Raw genomic sequence first — 22,775 nt, forward strand, 5'->3', positions numbered from 1 at the left:
GACCTTTATATTTCAATCCTCCACAGCATAAAAAGGCATTTTCATGTGAGTATTCTTTCTCCCTCCTCTTTTCCCACATTTCTTACAAAGTAAGCGTATTGGCATGAATGAAAGAAATCTGAGACATTTTCCCTAAATAATGAAAAATAACTGTTCTTGAAGTAACATGCACTTACGGTTTGCTTTTCGACTCTGACTTGGTAGTATTTTGTACAGCATGAGGGGCAGCCACAAGCCTTCATCAGAGAAATCAAACTTAATGTCCTTTGGAAACATTGGGCTCTGAAAAGAAAAAAAAAAATAGCAGAAATATGACTTATTTGGCTCCCCCTAGTTTAATTTACAAAAAGGCAAATCAGTTATGTTATTGGCATGTAATCACAAAGAAAAATACACAGACTTAAGACTGAACCGACTCATTGTCAAGACTTCCAGGGTTTTATTCATTAATTATGGTGGCTGCCAACAAACAACAGAGGAAAATCAACAATGCTGGATAAAATAATCATCAAGGGCTTCTATGTCTGTAAACTATTTAAATTCTTGAAATTGAATATTTATGATGAGTGATGCTTCTTTAATGTATACCATATTGCCATCGGTTCTCAGCTCTGACGGCGTTCAGAAAGCCCCGGTGCACCCGTCCTTCTTTCACAACCACCTTTCACTTGGGTTCATTCGGGTCCCCTCTGCCAGCGCCACTCCCCGAGACCCCTGGACACCCAGAGTCACTTGCTGTTTTTGCAGTGTCTGCTCATTTTGTGATTACCCCCCCCCCATCTGCAACAATAGCAGGGTTCAGGATCCTCTCGGCCTGTTCCCCAGCAGCCCCCCGTGTGAAACGGTGGTGAAGTTTATTTTGCACCCATCAGTACAATGCAAACCAGAGTGGGCTTACCTCCTTGGGGTTAGTGAACCCACGTTGTCTGTGAGCACAGACAGCACTTGGCCCCAGATGTGACTGGTTAACTGTACAAGCAAGGAGGATAAATCCACATAACAATACTTCATTCACCAAGGAAATCTGCAGTGGATTACAGCTTCTCTATGGTTAAGTCTGGTCTTAATTTACTGCTTTTATTCAGTTTTCAACCACAAACGAGCCCCTTATGAGGCATTCACTATGCAGAATTGACAACTCTTTTTATCTACTTGAAAAATATTTTTGGATAATAATTTATGGTTACAAAATATGTTAAGCAGTTTCAATAGTTATATTATATTCTTTCAATGCTTAATGATGCAGTATCCCCTGTAAAAATGGAATGCCAGGAAATCTGGTAATTTTACATACAGTATTTATAACAACAGAGCAATTTGGCCATATAGAAACACAAATTTTAAAAAACCCTGCATATTTCATAGGAAGTCTTTTAAAGACATTTTTTAAGCTCTTAAATTGTATCTCAGGAGAAAATCAGGGTTCAGAACAGTGTCTAAAGGCTCTATATATATGGGTGAAAAAATAATTTTGGCAAGCACTGTATTTTATTTATGGATTATTATGTTTAAAATAGCATATTTTGAACACCCTTCAGAGGAAAAAAAAAGCTGCAGCTCTCTCTGAGGACACAAGGGAGAGTTCATATGCTATTTATATTTTATACATGAAACCAAAATGTGTGGGTAGGTTTGTACTTTTTCGCCATCAAACGTATTCTCTTAATTTATATTCTGAATTAATGCCATCTTTTTAAGAAATCCATCTGAAGGTGCTCATTATTATTGGGCACAGAGTCGTTTTTCAAGGACTGATTGCCAGTAACTGGAACTACTCTGGAAACCCCAAAGAGGCTGAAAAACATCTTATCCCTTTAATAAGTGGCAAGTGCCAGTAACAGAGTTTGTCATTTTTGACGCACATCATCTGCTGTTGCCAGCCAGTGACCCTGTAACTGAAAAGGGGACCTATGTAAGTAGATAAGAAGGAATGTATTTTATAAATGGAGACGGTGGACACAATGCGGTTGATGTTCTTTGGGATGTTAGAGTTCCTTTTCCATTGCTTTAGATGAATTCAAACCGCGGGTACACAAAGCTTTATAACTTTCCTTTTGGCAGAATTTGAGCACTTTCAGACTCATTGATACTAAGGGATTCTTCCCTTTGCAGAATGAACTCCCTGTAGATAAACAAAGGAAAACATTCAACTGAGGTGCTTGCCGTGTTTTCCTCATTAGTGGCTACACTGTCTTGAGCAGGGAATGAGAGCTTGGGGAAAAGCATCCTTGGCATTAACAAGAAAGGACATTGCTTTTACAAGGAAGAACACTTTACGGTTCTCTAAAGCATCTCTCCTCAAGTGCCATATGTAAATCATATTAAAACACACACACACACACACACACACACACAACCACCCAAATTGTGTGTGTGCTGGGGGTAGGGGGAAGCGACATAAATGTGCAATAGAAAAATAATGAACTGTATCACTTTGGTTAGTTAAGCAATTATTGCTTCTTTATAGACCCAAATGCAGTTTGGGTTTCATCATAAAAACAGGTGGGGCTTGCTTGTGTTTATTTGTTGGTGGTGGTTTGTAATTTTGCTTGAAAGAATCCTTTATGCTATCATTCCTGTCATTTTAGAACGTGGCAGTTCTGCCTTTAATCTGGTAGCTGGGTTTCATTACCTTCCTAGATGTTCTAATGAAGGTGTAAAAGAAAAGGTTAGAAAGGTGATAAATTAGACAAAAGTAGCATTGGATTCAAATGCCACTTACTGGGATTCCAAAAATCACGTATTAGAATGGTTTCAGGAACAATATTACAGCTTCCCTCTGTTGTTTATCTCCACCATATTAACATATAGATAAGAACAACTTCAGTAACAGGATATAGAGCTTTGGATTTATGACAGCAGCAATGAACTAGCCTCATTAATCCGGGCAAAAATAGTTTCTGATCACCACCCATGGGTCAATGAGCACAGGATTCTGAGGAAGGCTTGGCGCATTCTCCCCAAACCACTTAGTACGCAGACCCAGAATGTTCCTGCACCATTTACATTGCACCCTGAGTACCCGGATGCTGGTCTCCTTTGTCCTTCCTCTTCCTGCCAAGCACTGTATGTGAAGTTAGAGTGGGAGGGTCATTTAACAATGAATTTCCCCATTGTATAACCATTACAAAGCTATCCAGGCTAAATAACTTGTTGTTTTTTAAGTCACTGTGCAATTTCAAGGTTTTAATGGTCCTTAAAATATAATACCCTGTGTCATTTATTTCCTGAAGTGAAAGCTAGTGCCAGCCTTTGGAATTCATGTAAAACAAGTGGTTCAAAATAGTTTGAAGAGAGAATGAAAACTTGATAAGCAATTAATCTACCCTGAATGCTTTCCTAATGGTTTGTGCCTTTTCTTGCTGGTTCTTTAAAAAATCCAGATGTATTCAAAAGAAAATCAAATAGGCTATACATCTAGATTTTTCTATAGTGCGTTTGTTAGAGTGAAACCCACACACAGTGAGGCAGGAAAGATTGAACATTTAAAATAATTTAAAAATAAAAGTGTTTCTGGTTGAACAGTGGCAACTTGGATTTTTTCCCCTGGAAAATTTTTTTGCCTGGAGCTATGGGTGGGAGAAGGGAAAGATTTGAAATGGGAGACTACATACATGAGCACACAGAAGGGGCTTATTTCCTAACAGGATAATCCTGCAGGTGACACCCAGTGTGTCTTGGTGACACCAAGAAAAGAACTTGTCCTGGTCTGACTGCTAATTTGGAGAGGCCAAATTAGGCTTAAGAGTTAAGGATGACCAGAGACATTGAGACTCGAGACTCAGCTTCAAAATAGAGTTGAGTCTGGTTGATGTGTCTGCCAGCCAGTGTATCACCAAGGAGCATGGTGAATATAGAGAAGACCTGTCAGTAAAGTCCTAACGTCTGAGATTCTGTATGGGCAGAGGAGACCCTTGTTGGAGGTTCATGTGCAGCAGATAGATTGAAGACCCAGGAACCCAAAAGTAGAAGGGAATGCATCTCCGTGGTTAGTGGGGCCGAGACAGTAAGAATCGGCAAAAGATTCACGCAGGGTGTCAATAGTTGAGGGCTATAGATGACAAGATGGTGACTTTTCCAACTCCATAGAGGATATGTGTTTCTCCCTTGGAAGAGTGGAACAGGGCAAAAATGGCAAACCCAAAGATGGAGAAATCCACGAAAGGCTGAAGAGCTACCTGAGCAAAATTAACAGGGGAGAGTAACAAAGTCAAAGAGCTTACTTTTGAGTAAATGCTAGAAGAGTCTCGGGAGTTTCTGTAAGCTGGGACATTTCCAAAGATACCCATGTGGGAAAATGATAAGCATGGCAAGTATGGGATCCCACAAGTGTGGAACTGATGTGTATGTGTGGGACTGATACTGAGATCACGCCTCCCTATTTCCTAGTGAGGAAGAAGTGGAGGTAGAAGAACTTTATCATATCATACTTATTGCATAAGTATGGTGATTGCACACAGAGACCTATAGCCCTATACCTAAATTAATTGCTTGTTAAAACATATATAGGCTTCACCTCAACTTTGAGTTAATCAAGAAGAACACTGGTTACCAAAGTCCCAGGACACAGAACGCTTTTCAGGCACCAGGTAGAAACACTTGAAATGTGAGTGTGCGGCACTAAGCATTCCATCATATTTTTGGCACTTAGCAAAGATCGGCCTCGATGGAATCTGCCACACATTCTGTAACCCGGATGAATACTGCATGCCTGTCATCTGAATGGGGTTAGTCTCTGATTGGAGTATTGCCAAGTAACCCAATTTTAGAATAGCACAAATTTTAATTATATGTTTCATTTAACTGACACCTGTCCTTGGAGGCTGTCATTAAAATCTAACAAGCTATGATGTGGGAACTATTATTATCTATGATTTATAGAGAGGCAAAAATAAATAAGGAGAGAAAAAAGGAAAGGCTGAGGGGTTTAGAGGAGCGATAGAATTTAAAGACTAGAAATTCCACTGGTAAAAAAAAAAGCATCATATCAAAAAAAAAGCATCATATCAACTACCTAAAAAATTCATAGGAAACGAAAATCTAAATCATTGAATTTCTTGTGTTTGAGGTATGATTTTATTAAATATCCCCTCATCCATCCTTTCATTTTGTGGGCGTAGTACACTACTCCTTCCCTGGGTAAACTAGGGAAGAAAAGTTTATTTTAAAGTAAAATGGTCGAAACTGAGCATGCATCAGTTTTAAAAATAAGTTCTTCCAATTGTTGGATCCCCTACTATTTGTCTTGTACCTTTAGTCTGCTCAGGAGGAAAAATGTGGTGAGGAAAGGGTTGGGCTATAGATGAAACAAGATGTGTTGATGATCACAGAATTTGGATAGTGGGTACATGAGGGTTTGTTATACTATTCTATTTACTGTAGTGTAAATTTGGAATTTTCCATAATAAAAATTTAAGAGATATTCAATTTGGAGAGGCATTTAGATACTTGTGCACATGTATTTGGGAAAATTAATTCAGTGTATACTGCAAAATTTGACTACAAACAGGAGAACAGAACATCTTATATTAATTATATTATATTACTATACTTACGTTAATGATCCCACTGTAACTATTCTCCTAAAAATGGAAAACCAAAAAATCTGTATATATTTTTCTGCTTTCTGCATTCACAACCAGTCTTTTTATAACAGCCCTAGGTTTCTAGACTGAATGCCAAATTTGCTTCCCGTTTAGATCAAATTTAGCTTTAACTAAAATAATTAGCCCTTGGTCCTAATTCTAATGGAAATGTAAGATTCTTAATATTCAGTAATAGTAGCACCATTAGATACTGCGGCTAACAGTGATTTATATGAAATAATTAGCTGACTGTTTCTGTTGTAGATACATGCAGAATTTGTCCTAAACCAAAGGCAAAACAATAATAAAAACTACTGCCTTTTAACCTTTCCATGAATTAAAATAAAAAAATGTGTACTGGAATTGCACATTAATAAGGCCTGTTAAGCTTGGAAGACTATTTTACATTCATCTGTAGTTCATCAGACAGGTTCACGACCTCAATGGAATTGCTCTAGCTCCTGCAATTCTTAAACCGGCATGGGAGAAGACACGAAATATTATTTTATGATTAGAAAATTTTACCAGAATTGACAGGAACAAGGAAACACACTCCAATATTGAGTATATGCTCTGGAATTAGCACACATAAAATGAAGATATTGAGTGGATTGACTTTTAGTCCTCTAGGTACCCGAGAAAGAAGCAGCTAAGAAGAGCTAAATATAATGCCAGAGTTTTAGTCTTAATGTGGGAAATGTAAGGGGTCAGCCTCCACTGTGTGTCTGGAGGTACACAAAAGAGGGGGACCGCAGCCTCCTGTCACAATTTTCTGAGTTGTAGGATCATCACGAAAATATATGATGTTTCTCATTAAAAATGTTTTTCCCTCCCTAAGCAGTATCTGCTTGGAAGTAACCTAGTGTTCATCCATCCTGCCTGTTTCCCGGATTCCCTGTGGAACGGACGGCATCGTGTGAAAGACATTTCACACAATGCTGTATTGCTGCTAGCAGAGGTCCCACTAACGCAGGGAAGCCAGTCCAGTTGCATCTCCATCACTCAGCCTGAGAAAATTTCATCCACTGAGCTGATTCATGCTACTTCTTTGGATCTGCTACTGGCAGCACAATAAGGGATGAATGAAATAAGCACTCAGCAGCTGAATGCCCTTAAAGACCACTTGGGAACTTTATTTGGTGCCAAATAAAGTGACCTGCCAGTGTCAGCTGCGGGAAGCATATTGTACTGGGCTCGGCAGTCTGTCCCAGTAGCCTATTCATTTCTGAGGAAATTTTCAGGTATTGAATTTTAATCCATGATGCCCAATTATAATTTGGGACCCTTTTACATTACAGGCTGGGCTGCACCCCATTTGGCAATTAAGTCAGGGCTGCCTAATACATGATTTTAATTTCCGGAAAGCAGGTGCTTCCTTTGGTCAGTTACCAATCTCTGATTTTCCTTCATTCTTTAGCTTAAACCATTTTCATTTTCATACCCCCCCACCCTCCTTCTATAAGTATTCACTGCATGTTAGATGATTTTCCTGCTTAAGCCTGTAGGGATTCCCATAGGCATCTTTTAAAAGTGCTTATAACTTCTTCAAAAATTCATTTTGTAGGTATCCATTTGATCTCCATTTTACAATAACTTATTATATTGCTTTTGAAAGTAATCTGAATAAAAGTTTGTTTACATTATCTAACACTTGCAGTTATGAAGCAAGACTCCCCAGAAATATTGTCTGCGTTAGCTTTCTTGTTTCCTCTTCTTACCAATTCAATTAAAGACTTCTCTAACAATTCAAAAATGATTTTTATTTGAGTTATCTTCACAACTCTGTGTCTTCTCCAAACAGTGCTTTATTGTTCAAAATAAATGTTTGCCAGAGCGCCTTAAAATACAAACAACTCAAATACCTGGTGCCAGATTTGGAGGCAAATGTTGTACAAGTCAAATCCTATCTTAAAAGAAATTCCCGAATGTTTCAGAAGATGTGATATATAGACACAATGGAATATTACTCAGCCATCAGAAAGGATGAATACCCACCATTTACATTGACATGGATGGAACTGGAGGGTATGTTATGCTGAGTGAATTAAGTCGTTTGGAGAAAGTCAATTATAGGATTTCACTCATATGTGGAATATAAGAAATAGTGAAAGCAACTATAAGGGAAAGGAGGGAAACTGAGTTGGAAAAATTAGAGAGAAAGACAAACCTTGAGAGACTCCTAACTCTGGGAAACAAAGGGCCGCAGAAGGAGAGAGGGTGGAGGGATGGCATACCTGGGTGACGGGCACTAAGGAGGGCACCTGTTGGAATGAGCACTGAGTGTTATATGTTGGTGAATCGAATTTCAAAAAAATTTAAAAATATTACACACTCACAAAATAAATAGAACTGAAAAAGAAAAAAAAATTAAAAAAGAAGATCCCTTCCACACATACACTGAAACAGCACAGTCTTATCTTCCAGAAGTACTTTATGCAGGATTGAGCCAGTACCAAGAGAGCCATAGAGAGGAGACTGGGAAACCAGATGTCAGTTTGTGCCGATAATGACAGCGTCTTTATCCCTTCCATTGCTATGAACGAGCTGCCTACTTCGCTTTTTCCATTCCCACGTATGAAATATAAAATACTGTTGAAATATTTTTGCTGTGATGGCCATTGTAGGGTTGAATTTAAACCTTTGGTGGCCATAGAGGGACCTGTCATTCCTAAGAGAAATGAGTAAAAGGAAGAAGCAAAGCGAAACAAAACAAAATAGACAAATAATCCAAAACAACAGAGTAGGAAAAGAAAGAAAAGAGAAGAGGTTAAGAAGAAGTGAGAAGAAGTTGGAGGAAGGTAAAGAAAAGGGGTGCTTAAGTTGGGACACAGCTGAGTGCTACTGTCAGTTGGCTTAATCTGCTCCTCCTTTGGCTCATCCTCTGCAGGCTGAGGTCACAAATGCCTCTGTTACCTAGCTGGACTCCACTGAAAACTATTTCATAATTAGCTGAGGATTGGCAAAATTGATAGTCTTTAACAGGACCGTGGCAAATGTTTCTTTTAAAGAGAGCAAAGCAACCAAATTCTGGATTTGAAAGATGCCAAATCAGAGAACTTTGCATAAAGGCTGTTACCTAACAAAAGGATTTGTTTCATATTTCACTGGAAGAATTAGCTTTCCTATAATAGAATAAATATGATTTGATTAAATCATGTGAAATTGTATGTGGTAGTGTTTCTCAGGCTATGTTCTAAGAAATATTAACATCCTGCTAGACATTTAATGCTTCCTTAAAAAAGCATGCTCCCATTGAATACATTCTAAGAGACTAAACCATATTTGCCCTCTGAGTCATTCACAAGGCTTTATCGTTTGATAGGCACTGAGAAGTCCCACACAACCTGTTTATGTTAAATCCAGCATTTTGAAAAAAAAAAAAAAGGCTAGGAAACTGTTTTCTCCTTAAATCACTGTTAATAATTTGCATTTTCTGGAACACGGTTATAAAGCACTGTATTCCAATATTAGTATTTATTATTTCCTTGTTGTTGCTTCTGTTTTGAAGAGTAAAAATAGCTGGACTACATAGTTGGTATTGGCTTTGGGACCAGAATATTAAAGTTTAATACATCTGTTTAATGTGCAATTCATGAAGATGGATATGACCCTTATGCCTTATGTCATTGTTTGTGTTTACCACGCCTGTTTGCTTTCTGTATTCAGCCTCTAAGTGCAGGAGGCCAAGATCCATGCATTTTTCCCCATTGAATCTCTGAGAACTTGTATGGTGCTTGGTACAGTGAAAGCACTCAATGAGCATTTGTTTGAATGAATAAATGAACGCTGTGGTAGACATCTTTTTAAGTTATAGATATAACTGCATTAGAGTGTAATTTTGCCCTCAAAGTAAAAATAACAGAAGTAAAAGTGAGAATGACTAAATTGAACTAGTCCTTAATAGCTTTGTCAGAGGCCAGTAAATTCCTCACCAATTACTCTATTGTCTGATGCTTCATTGCTCCTGTTAGCTGGTCTGTTTGAAGTCAATGTTCATTCTATTCTGTAATTTTCCAATTTGTTTTTAAGTCTTTATATCTTCAATTATCTTTCAATAGTCATTTCTTACCTGCCCTTTACTTTTTGTTGAATGACTTCTTAAAAGCAAAATAATAGTGAACTTCATATATCATAATATGCTCTGAGAAATTTACTGAAGAGACAAGAAAAGGCAGTGAAGGCCTGGGGGTGAGGAGTGTGCAGTACAGGAGAGGTAAAAGAGGGAAGATGTTTAATTCATTCAACAAATATTTACTGAGTGCCTGTTCTATGCAGGGCACAGTGTAGAGTCTAGACAATTCAAGGTCAGACAAAAATATGAAATATTCATCAGACAGGTATCAACAGAATTAAGAATTTTTAAAATTTCATCCCCCATCCCAGTCAGTTTATACTCTAGAATGACTTGATATTTTGAGAGTGATGATTTCATGTGTAAATTGTTTGTCTTATCCATTTTGCTCTGTTTTTACAGCAGTTCACCTTTTCTATCTTGACAATGCTGCCAACTTTCCTGAAATCGTACAATATTTTATGGGCCAGGACAAAAACCACTTAATATGAGTCTGTCACATAAAATTTAAAGTAAATTTAGTTACCTTAAATCAAAGTAGTAACTGTTCAAAAGTGCATTTAAAGGATGGGTTTGACCAATGGTTGGTAAACTATAGCCTGTGGGCCAAATCGGTCCTATCACATATTTTTGTAAGTAAAGTTTTATTGGGACACAGCTACACTCATTCACTTACATGTTGTCTATGATGACTGCTTTCATGCTCTAGCAGCAAAGTTGAGTAGTTGCAACAGGGACTGTGTGGCCTGCAAAGCTGAAAATATTTACTACCTGGCCCTTTATAGAATAGCATAGATAACCCTTGGGAGTCTGAGTAAGAGCAAAATGATGGCTCACTAAAAAAATACATTTAACATCTCCCTTTGAATATAATTTTGTTCCTATATTTGAATGTGATGAGGATACTATTCTGGAAATTCTTGTCCAATAAAAATAATATCCTCCTCATTAAAGATCTAAATCAGTAGCATTTGGAATTCCGTTTCACTGCTGTTGTTTTGTTCAGCGTTATGTATAGATGTGAAAAACTGGAATGTCTAAATTTTATGTCTAAGTGTTTCTATTCTATGCTGGGAATATAGGGCTCGTCTCTGGGGGTAGTATACTTTAGTACATTTTGTAGGCAGGCTCCAAGGTGATCTATTTCCTGATATCCACTTTCCTGTGTAGTCCCATCCTACACAGAATAGGGCTGACTTGTGTAATCAATAGGACATTGTGGAAATTATGGAGTGTGACTTCTGTGTCTAGGTCATAAAAGGCATTGTGATTTCTGTCTTGTTCTGAAAGAACCAGCTATTATGCCTAGAGGACACTCAAGCAGCTCCCTGGAAATGTCCATGTGACAAGGAAGTGAACCACCTGCCAACAGCTGATGGGGAAACTGAGGCACTCCATGAACATCCAGTGAGTGAGCCATCTTAAAAGCATACCCTCAAGCCTGAGTTGAGCCTTTGATGATGGCAGCTTCTGCTGACATCTCCACCACAACCTCCTAAGAGACCTGGAGCTGGAACCATTTAGTCACTCCTGAATTCCTGACCCTCGGAACTATGAGATAATAAATGTTTTCTCTTTTGAAGCCACTAATTTTGGTGTAATTCATTATGCAGCAACAGATGACTAATGTGGTAGGGGTGCCTGGATGGCTCAGTTGGATAAGCGTTCCACTCTTGATTTTGGCTCAGGTCATGATCTCAAGGTCATGATTTCAAGCCCCACTTGGGGCTCTGTACTCAGCAGGGAGTCTGCTTGAGATTCTCTCACTCTCTCCCTCTCCCTTGGCCCCTCACTCTTGCTTGTGCACATGTGCATACTCAAGTGTGCACTCTCTCCCTCTCTCTAAAATAAATAAATCTTTTTGTTTTTTTTTTTAAAGATGACTAACATGGTGTATGCGAATGTGGACTCTGAAGTCACACAACTTGTGTTTGAACCCTGGATCTACCACTTGCTAGATGCATGACCTTGGGCAGATTATTAATTCTATTACTTAGCTTTCTCATCTAGAAAAATAGGGGTATAATTACCTCTATGTCATAGAATTGTTGTGAAGAATTCAATGAGGTAATGAGTGAAAAGACTTCCTAGGAGGTAGTAATTGTTGCATAAATGTTAGCAATTATTTGCTTTTAATTAGCATTAGAATGGACTCCAAGTATCCACCTAAGAATTCTTTCAAACTTCTTTTTTTTTTTTTTTTTTTGACGACGAAGTGAATTCATAGTGGAATTTTAGTGGACTTTCATCCTCCATCCTAGAGTTTATACAACTTAGAACACATCAACTAGATATGGGAGGTCAGTAAAGCAAGTATATTAAAAAAAAAAAGACTATTGTCATTATATTGGAAGACAAGATATATATTAATTTTTCTTGATATATATTAGTTTTATATTATGTATAAAAGCAAGAGAGGATGAAGAACAGTTTGGTACCTGAGAAAACAGGTAAAATTATACAGCCTGACCCCAGCCACAAATTTTAAAAAACACACCGACAAATGTAATTTTTGGTCTAATTTGCTAAAGCCTAAACCACACATCGTGTTTTTTTGGTGAAAATAAAAGATAAATAGCAAAATAATACGGTGCTTTGCAGGTTGTTTGAGTTATCTAACCCCTCTTTAATCCAAGGGATTATTGAACAAAACCGATGTTCATTCAAAAACACTTATGAAATCTGTTGTGGATTACCAATATCATCAGTTAAACCTGTTTCAAATTTATTGCTTTCATTCAGGTTAAATAATAAAAGGGTCCATTTGTCCCACCACATGTATATACACGAATTTAGCTTTCATCATTCCCTACAAGTTTAATCCAGTGATTTATGTTTTTTAACGCATATTCAAGGAATCTGTTGAAGAAACTCATCCAGACAGACAGAAGAGCTAGGTGGGATTAATAGGGTGTATTCAGGATTTAAAGCTGGTTGATTCAGTTCAGAGTAAGTTAAAAAGAGAAAAAGAATAGAACACTGTAACCCTCCTTGAGGTTCTAATCATCTTAATGACTTTAGTAAAAAAGAACAGGCTAAGGTCAAGAAAGTTCAGAGACAATGAACCCTGTTTCTAGAAATACATTACACGAAGAAAAGCCATTGCTTCAGCTGTTCTTTTTTTAGCAGTGAAAAACACCGCTATAGTTTTCTTAGATAAAATTTGCCTTCTATTTAAGTCATCATATTAATGGTTAAATTTGAGGTTTCAGAATTCTTGATTTTCTTTGTGAAACCATTATATTTCACTTAACACCACAATCAGCAGTGAAGACTAGGGAAAAATTGGGCACACTAACTTTTTATTTATTTTTTTATGTTTTATAGCAAGGCAATGTATTACTTTGAGATCCTCAGATAGCAACTGCTCAGATACAAAAAAAAATATTCTGACTTATCCTATTATTGATGACTTTGAACATTTAGAAACATTCAGTTTAAGGCCTACAAGAACAAAACATTGGAATATGAGGAGGAAAAATCCACCCCCCCACCCCCACCTCCAGTAGAGTAAAGCCCATTCCACTCTCTCGGGTATTTTGTTTCAGTGACATTCTAATCTTTATACACATTAAGAACTTTCTTTGGTAATATTGTTTCATTAGTGTAAAATGCATTTTAACAAATATGCTCTTTCCCATTAACTGCTTTCCAAACACAGAGGACAAATGGAGACTTGATAAGCATATTTTAATGCTTCATTGAACCCGATATGTATTTCCAAGTCTCATTTTGTTATAACTTTCATAGTTTAATGGAACACCTTGGGCCATGAAGTATTTTGTGTTCATTAACTTTTAAAAAGGGAGAGATATGCTATCTAATTATCAGCATTTGGGCCAGAACATCAAGTGCACTTCATATTTTTCTGATTCTACCCATGACATAGACCATACCTAGGGACATGGCAAATGAGAAGTAGAATTCAGGGCTGTCCAATTGAACTTGGTGCAATGGTGGAGATGTGCTATACCTGTGCTGTCCCAAACTGCAGCTACTACGTGCGGCTATTGCATACTTTAAGTGTGGTTGGTACAAGGGAGGTACTAGTTTTTTAATTTTACTTATACTAATTTGTTTACATTTAAATAACCACACGTTGCTAGTGGCTACCACGTGGAACAGTACAGGGCTAGGTCATTTATGACCAGCTTTTCAAAAAGAACAGCCATTTCCACAACAATTGTTTATCTTAATTCATAGCTCTGGCCACTCTTATTCCTACATACATAATGTCTAAAAGGATCAACCTTTGTGTTATTTTTATTTTTTTCTATTTTAACTTTTGGGGGGTTGTTTTTAAATACTATAGATTTAAATTTGCTAGAGAATATCTGTTCTTTGCAGCATTTTGCATCTACAGATTTATTTAACTGCTTTCTACAAAAAGTTGAGCTGTTCAGATAAAATAAATTTAATTGTTTCAAATTTATCATTTATTAATATAACTGGATTTCTGTCTTGTTCAATACCATGATTAGTTTAAAATTTCTTCAAACAAGTCACAAGAATTATCCTCAGAATAAACAAAATGCTATTAGATATGAAAAAGTAAAATATTTATTTCAGCTTTGTCTCAGGCAAAATATGCCTGGAAATACCTAATATCATATGATTTAAATATGCTTACATGATGACTTGAGTTCAAGTAAATTTGTGGAATGCAAGAAAAGAACAAATACAAAATTTGCAACAGACTCCTGCATTTTTATAATTGGCTGGCGTTTGACTCCTTATGTTAATATGCATTTTATCCTTTTACTCTAGTTGTGAAATTCTTAAATCATCGTTTTATCTTTTGTTTTTGGTTTCTGCAATGTCTTTACAAGATATGTAGTAATCTTTAGAAGATTGTGAGCAAGTCACTTAATTTAAGGTCTTTTGTTTGATTCCAGTTAAATGGGTAATGCCATTATCATCTGCTGGTAAGTTATTTTAAAACTATGTGATTGACCAAAGCCAGTTAGGAATAACATGTTTGTGGGAATAGGAATACTTTTTAAGTTTGTTGAAATACCCTGAAATTTCCTTCCTCATATAACTCTCTATATGCAAAATCTTTTTTGTTTGTTTGTTTGTTTGAATTTTTATATGCAACCAAATCCACAGAGTATGCGGTATTTCAGTAACTCTAAATTCCTTATTTTTCTTTCTCAATTTTTGTTCTCTGCAGATAAGCCCTGTCCATGTACCCCATAAAGAGCTGCGGTATCTTGACTATTCCAGCCCCAAATCTATTCTACACTGTCAATCACATCACCTCCCAAGGTACTTCACTGCACACAAATCAAGTTTGAGTCAAGTCTACTTCTAATCAATAGATCCTTATAGATTGTTTTAATATACCTAAATCACTTCCCAGAAAATATCTCGCCATCTCATTTCTAATGGGAAAACATTAGATGAGATTTCAATCTGGGCCACTAAAGAAGAAAGGCTAATGTACTCTTCTGGTCCATCAGGGGCCTAAGCTCCATGTAGTTCTTACATGAAATGGGAAAATGTTTTCTCTCAAGTCAAAGACACACACACAATGGGAACATTTTAATGGGGACCAGTGAGGAACTAAAGAAAATGCCTGAAGGAAGTGCACGCTGCCAAATTGTTTCGACACTGTAGAAAGTTTATGCGTTGCCTTGAAATCTCTGCAGTGTGGTCCGGCAAGCAAGTTTTAAAAACACAAGTGGGGGATCCCTGGGTGGCTCAGCAGTTAAGCGCCTGCCTTTGGCCCAGGGTGTGATCCTGGAGACCTGGGATCGAGTCCCACGTCGGGCTCCCTGCATGGAGCCTGCTTCTCCCTCTGCCTGTGCCTCTGCCTCTCTCTCTCTCTGTCTCTCATTAATAAATAAATTTTTAAAAATCTTTAAAAAATAAAAAAAATCAAAAAATCAAAATAAAAATAAAAACACAAGTGCCTCTGAAGCAAAAAATGCCTGGAAATCTTTTTTTTTTTTTTTTCTCTTTAGTATATCAACAGCAAATGTGGCTACTAATGGTACTTTGAATACAGTAAAAACACAGTCCATTTATTATCCATGTTCCAAAGATATTTATTGCTCTAATAAGACAGTTAAATAGTATGCTAAGCAGCTGTTCTTAACAATCTGTCCTGTTCTGTAGCCAAGGGGAGTACCGACAAAATTTGTATTTATATGTTGTACTTTCCAGTTAAGAAAATCATCTCATATAGATCATCTTACTTAATCTTCGTAGGAGCACTGCGGGAGTTAGTATGTCCTTTACCACAGTCTGGAAACTGAGGCTCTGATAGGTAAAGGAGTTGCCTGTGTTCAAACAGCTGCCATATTAGAGATGTATCTTTAAACACGGACAGAAGGTTCCAGAAGCTGCCCTCTTCTCATTGTAATATATGAAGAAATGATGACTTATATTTACCATTTTATTTTTCTGATATTTTAAATGAATATTTAGTTCTGGGGGGAATAAAAGAATTTTAGTCTGTGTGACTCCTAGGCAGCCCTACACTGTTTCTCAGACTATGCTGGAGGCTGGTATGCTGCAATCGGCATAATGTTAAACTCTGTGATTTAGGATGGAAGCTACTGAAGGACATTCACTTCAGGAGTTTTGCTACAGTTAGATGTAGACCAGAGTCAACTGAAACTATTTAGTTTTCCGTATCCTCCAAGAACACTTTCTTGACTATGATTGGCCACTTCTAAGATGGCCCCAAGTGATGCCCTCCTCCTAGTGTTTATGCAAAATTCCCTCCCCTGGAGTATGAGGAGGGACTTAGTGACTTGCTTCTTATGAATAAAATATGGGAAATGGGATGGTGTGTCACTTCTGGGTGAGTTTACAAGAAGACTGACTTCTGTTTTACTGGCCCTCTGTAGCTTTTCTGCCTGCTCATCCCGATGGAAGCCAGCTGCCATTCTCCAGGCTGCCCTATGGGAGGCTTATGTGGCGAGGAACTGGAGGAAGCTCCAGCCAATGGCTACTGAGACACTGAGGCCACTAGTTCAACAACACATGAGGAACTGAATCTTGTCACCAACCATCTGAGTGAGCCTCTAATCTATCCTTGAGGTGACTGCAGCCCTGGTGATCACTCTGATTGTCTTGTTGAGGATCTGACCCAGAGGATCCAGGTAAGCTGTGCCCCAATTTCTGACCCACAGAGACTACGAGATAAAGTATTTGTTGCCTCAAACACTTCTAGGTTTTGGAAGTAATTGGTTGGTTACATAGAAATATGTAACAGATATATTGACTAATAGAATTCATTTCCCACTGTGGACACAATGCCCATTCCACTGTCCAGAATTAATTTTGGAAACGGATTTGATGTCAGTAACTGTGAAAACCACACAGTGGATAAAATCATTGCTTTGGGATTAGAAACATCTGGGCTGTGTCTGGATTTGCCATTTACTACCCTAAGACACCGGAGAAGTTGTCTAGTATCTCTGATCCTCCCTCTCCTCATTTGTAAAACTGTCTATACTATCTGCTTCATAGGTACTTTTTAAAGCAAGATCATGAAAACAAAACAAAAATGTTTAGCATCTAGTAGGAACCCAGAAAGTATTAGCTATTTTATAATAATTATTCCTTAATTTGAATTTAAATATATTAGCTACATCTACCCATTTGGTTTTACATTCCTAGCATTCTTATTCCTGTTGCAAGGATCAATCAATAGCATTTTGTAAATACCAATGAACAAACTATAAGCCATTCCTTTGGATAGGAGGAACCTATGTAATCAAAAAACTCCCACTAAAAATGTAAATAATAGTGTACTAAACACCAGGAGGATGCCAAGGAAGTACAATAAAAACATTCTAAGATATTTTGCAAGGCCCAAAATAATGTAAGTGCGTGATAATAACTGGCATGTAATGTCTTAAAATAGAAGCCAAGCTACAATGATTTTCATTAGATGCTTCTCAAATCCTATGGGTGACATGAACCCATTTCCTCTGTCACATTTCTGAAGAGATAATTACAGGAAATACTGTAAACAGCTTAACATTCACAGGTCATATTGAGAAATGTTTATAGATATTGACAGCTAAATACAACATAGCACAGCATCCTGCACAATGTGGCATTTACCTAACAATGAACTTCCACAAATCAAAGGCAAAAAGTCAAGCTTTGCTTTGGTAAAAAGAGATATAGAAATATTTGTTGAATGGATGAATGAATGAATTAATGAATGAATAATGAATGAAATGCTTCCTAGAATTATAGGTTTGTTTGAAATATTATAGAAATGATAGAAATAATATTAATGAAAAATTTTATCTTTCTTTCATAATATTAAATTTTAAGGCATTAACCGCTTGGATTTAGAAATTAAACAAAAATTAACTCAGGACAAGAAAAACAATTCTTTAAACAATCTACTAGACAGACAGTAAATATAAAAGACACCCCCTAAGATTCACAGAATTATTGTATCAAATATTTTTTAAAAATCTGCAAAACTTGGGGCACCCGGCTAGTTCCATGGATGCAATGTGCAGCTCTCGATTTTGGGATTGTGAGTTTGAGCCCCACATTGGGTGTAGATATTAAAAGTAAAATCAGGGCCGCCCCGGTGGCTCAGCGGTTTAGTGCTGCCTTCAGCCCCGGGGTGTGATCCTGGAGACCCAGGGTCAAGCCCTACGTCAGGCTCCCTGCATGGAGCCTGCTTCTCCCTCTGCCTGTGTCTCTGCTTCTCTCTCTCTCTCTCTCTCTCTGTGTCTCTCATGAATAAATAAAATCTTAAAAAAATAAAAAATAAAAATAAAAATAAATAAAATAAAATCAAACAAACTAAAAAAGGGGCGCCTGGGTGGCACAGTCAGTTAAGCATCTGGCTCTTGGTTTCGGCTCAGGTTGTGATCTCAGGGTTGTGAGATCGAGCTCCAACTTGAGTTCTGTACTTAGAAGTCTGATTAAGATTCTCTTTCCCTCTACACTCTGCCCCTCCTGCTCATGCTCTCTCTCTCTAAAACAGATAAATAAATCTTTAAAAAACAAACAAAAACTGAACAACTCATATAGTTCACAAAAAATTAAAAACGAAATTTGCTAAACTCTTAGATAGAAATGTCTACTAGGAAATAGAGCAAATTAACAAAGTCTCTATATAAATTATATTTCCTACCTGACAGTGTGTAATTTAATATTTGGGGTTAAGTGGAAGCAAATAAAATGTACTTACATTTATTGAGCATGAAAAAAAATTAAGTGTAGATATAGAGAAATGTTTGCATTAGGAAAAAAGAATTAACTTCTCAATCTTCGTTTGTTAGTTATTTAGTGCACTAAACATACACAGTCTGGGGGTAATTGTTACCTAGTTTTTTAATGAAAATATGTGTGGGTGGAGTGGATATATATATATACATACTTGAGAATGTATATGCAGAACAAAGTTATTGGTATTTCTAATTGAATTACTTTTCTTACCTACCTAAGCACCTCATGAATTTTAAATTACTGTATATTTTATCTAAACACCCCCTCCAAAAGGTTCCCCAATCTCCTCACATTTGTCCTATGTATTCATTATTTATTAAATTGTACCTTTTTTCACAACCAGAATTACATATTGATAATTGTGAATGTTGATTAGGTTCCTTGGAAAGCCATTTATGTACTTATTCTTGTGCCCGGTAAACTACATATATATATATTTTTTAAATATTTTATTTATTTACTTATTCATGAGAGACACAGAATGAGAGAAGCAGAGACATAGGCAGAGGGAGAAGCAGGCTCCCCACAGGGAGCCCGATGTGGGACTCAATCCCAGGACCCCAGGATCACGACCTGAGCCGAAGGCAGACGCTCAATCGCTGAGCCACCCAGGCGTCCCAAAGACTATATATTTTAAAAGCTATTTTAGCTTCTCCAAGAAAGATTTGAATCAGGAGTGTTTTTATATGAGTGATGCAAACTTTTGTATTTTGTGATTTGCCCAGAAAAGCATGAAGTTTGGCTGAACATAACAAAACAAAGCAAAATCTTGCTTTTCTAAGCTCTGTATGGTCTTTGACCATATTAAAACTAGGCCAGGATACAGAATGTTAACTGTTTCGTGGAAATCCTCAGACCAAAGTAATATTGGTGCAAAGTGAAAATTCTTACTGGATTTAAACAGAAAGAAAAAATGGCAAGAAAGGAAAGGATTTTTTTTTAAAAATGAGAAATTTTGCAATTCATGTTTGTTTAGCACTTCTTATGGGTCAGGTACTGTGCCAGTTCCCTGGATTATATCAGTGAATAAAATCAGCAAAAATCTCCACCCTCCTTAGGCTTACATTCTCATGGGGGGAGGGGCACTTGGGTGAAGGGAGAGAGACAGTAAATAACAAACATAACAAATAAGCTATATAATATGTTAAAAAGTGATACGTGCTAAAGATAAAACAAAAGTAGAGCCAGGGAAGGGAAAATGTGTATGGAGGCAGGGTGAGGGTAGGGTTATCTTGGAAGCTGAAAAAGTGACATTTGAGCAAAGACTTGAAGGAAGAAGGAAATAATCCCAACAAATCTTTGAAGAAAATGCATCTAAAGCAGAGAGAATGACTTCAGTGAAAGCCCTAAGGCAAGATTGTGTGTGATACACTCAAGGGACAGCAAGAAGATGAATGTGGCTGGAACAGAGGCAGGAAAGATGGGGAGAAGGGAAATGGGTTGGTGGGTAATGTGTCTAGGGGACGGGGTGGTGGTACAGCGCATCAAGAGACCTGTGGGCCATTGTGAAGACTGACGGACTCCTGGTTGATTAAATTTCTTGTGCTTGCCTCTTTTTCCTCTGCCTTTTCCTCCTTCACCAAGGTCAACTTTGGTGCCTGGCATTTTTTCTTTTTTAAGATTTTATTTATTTATTCATGAGAGACACACAGAGAAAGGCAGAGACATAGGCAGAGGGAGAAGCAGGCTCCCCACAGGGTCCCTGAAAACCGATGTGGGACTCGATCCCAGAACCCTGGGATCATGACCCGAGCCAAAGGCAAAAGCTTAACCACTGAGCCATCCAGGCGTCCCCTGCCCAGCATTTATTTATTTATTTACCGAATGCTTGTCTTGGTTTGAACAATAATAGGATTCTAAAGTTTCAGGAGTGTGATTCCACAATTTTCTTCTTCTCATCATTTCTATTCAATCCAAAAATATGTATTGGGTTCCTAATGTGTGCAAAAATATGTGTCAGGCACATTTACAAAATAGAAGCTGTCGTCTACAGCCTCTTGACAGAATCAGTCCTGCAGACCAGTATCAAGCACGCCACAATACTCAGCGTTTTATTTATTAATTTTTAAAGGATTATTTATTTATTTATTCATGAGAGAGAGAGAGAGAGAGAGAGAGAGAGAGAGAGGAGAGAGAGAGGCACAGAGGGAGAAGCAGGCTCCATGCAGGGAGCCCGATGTGGGACTCGATCCCAGGCCTCCAGGATCATGCCCTGGGCTGAAGGCAGGCACTAGACCGCCGAGCCACCCGGGAATCCCTACTCAGCGTTTTAGATGTGTTAACTCACTCAGGCCTCCCAGCAACCTATAAAACGGATGCTGTTATTTTTTCCCTTTTAAAGGTGAGAAAAATGAAGCATGGGACGATTAAATAACTTATCCAAGGTATGTAGACAGCGAGCTACAGAACTAAAACTTGAACTCAGGTGTTTTTTGACTCCGCAGTTTGGGTTCTTGACTGTTCACAATGCAGCCTTCTATTGTCATGATCCTTCACAATACTCAGACTCTTTGAGATGTTTTCTTTATCCACTTGTTCATTCACCAAGTATTTATGACCATTCTCCTGTCTTCTCAGTGCTGTGCGGCACCGTGGAGACAGGGCCGCCGCAGGCCTCTGGTATCTTCGTGTGAATTAGAAAAATGTGTCTGTTTCTGAAGGCAGGAATAGCCTTTACTTTCTTCTGGTGGAAAGTTCCTGTAATATTCTGATCTTTGAAGAGCAAGACATCTGACTGCCATTGCTGGAAAGTGGTCATAATAAATGCACAAATTTGTTTGCAGGTGCAAAAGTGGAATATATATGAAAGCCAACATAGTAAAGGTATTTATGACGTCAATAGCATCCCTTAGATGTGATGCCCTTGTGAAGTGCACAACATGAAGGGCTGTACATGATTCCGCGATACGAGCCACATAAAAGAAAACCTTGCTCCCCAGACATGAAAAATACAACACTCATAGTAGGTCAGAAAACTCATTCATTTTCTGTGAGACCTTTTGGGGCTTTCTTGATAGACTCTTTCAAAAACTTCCAAATGAATGTAAATAACTCAGCAATGTTGAAAATTTGTATTTGAACGGTAATAAGACACCAAAGTTTTAGGGAGCATATTCTTGCCATTCTTTTAGGATCATCTCTTATTTTTATTGATTCTATTCAGTTAAAAAAAAACAAAAACAAAACAAACATGTGTTGAATTCTGACCAAATACAAAATTGCACGGTAGGCATATTTCTAAAAATATGTACCGTAGCCTGTTGGGCATAGACCATGTACTGTGAGGTGCTAGAGCGCTATTGAACTATACATTATGCCAACTTTTTATAGTATTTATATCCATCACAACTGACATTAGTCAGTTACCTACTTAGAAGAGGATTTTTCTCTCATCAAGATCAGAGCATGCCTGTGCCATTACTTTTATATTAATTAGCACTTATCCTCAAAAGATTTTAAGGTATGACTGGTTATTAATTGCATCTTCACAAATAATAAAAAAGGAGGTTTGGGGAGGCTAATAGTAGGGCCGGGTTCAGTCAGGAGTTTCTGACTCCAAAGCCCACCATGCCAGGCTGCCTCCCAGCACATGGTGGGAGGATGACCTACTCCCTAGCCCCTTGAAGGTTGATAGGAAAATCAGAGGCGATGGTTACGGAAGAGAGCAGGCACCCAGAATGATGGACTCGTGACCCTACCTGTGCCAGATTCCAGCCTGCTTACGTCTACCCAGACCAGGCACAGCTCCCATTGTTTAGCAGCCAATTCGAATGACTAAACTCTGAACTATAATTTCAGATATACGCAAAATGGTTCCAGAATTTGCTTCAGGGGTCATTAGATCCCCTTCCTTCTCCATGTATACTGCTTCTAAGCTTAGATACTGTTCTTCTGAAAGGGTA

General features: G+C 37.7%; 1 long non-coding RNA gene across 1 annotated transcript in view; it reads right to left on the reverse strand.

Moving 5' to 3' along the window:
- Window positions 1-236: 236 nt before the first annotated feature.
- Window positions 237-22,775, reverse strand: part of LOC121487698 — a 147,401-nt gene continuing 124,862 nt past the window's right edge. The window contains exon 3 of the long non-coding RNA XR_005986899.1: window positions 237-282. This is a non-coding gene — a long non-coding RNA (uncharacterized LOC121487698). The remainder of the gene's footprint in view (window positions 283-22,775) is intronic.

The sequence above is a fragment of the Vulpes lagopus genome, chromosome 3, assembly GCF_018345385.1.
Source record: "Vulpes lagopus strain Blue_001 chromosome 3, ASM1834538v1, whole genome shotgun sequence".
NCBI lineage: Eukaryota > Metazoa > Chordata > Mammalia > Carnivora > Canidae > Vulpes > Vulpes lagopus.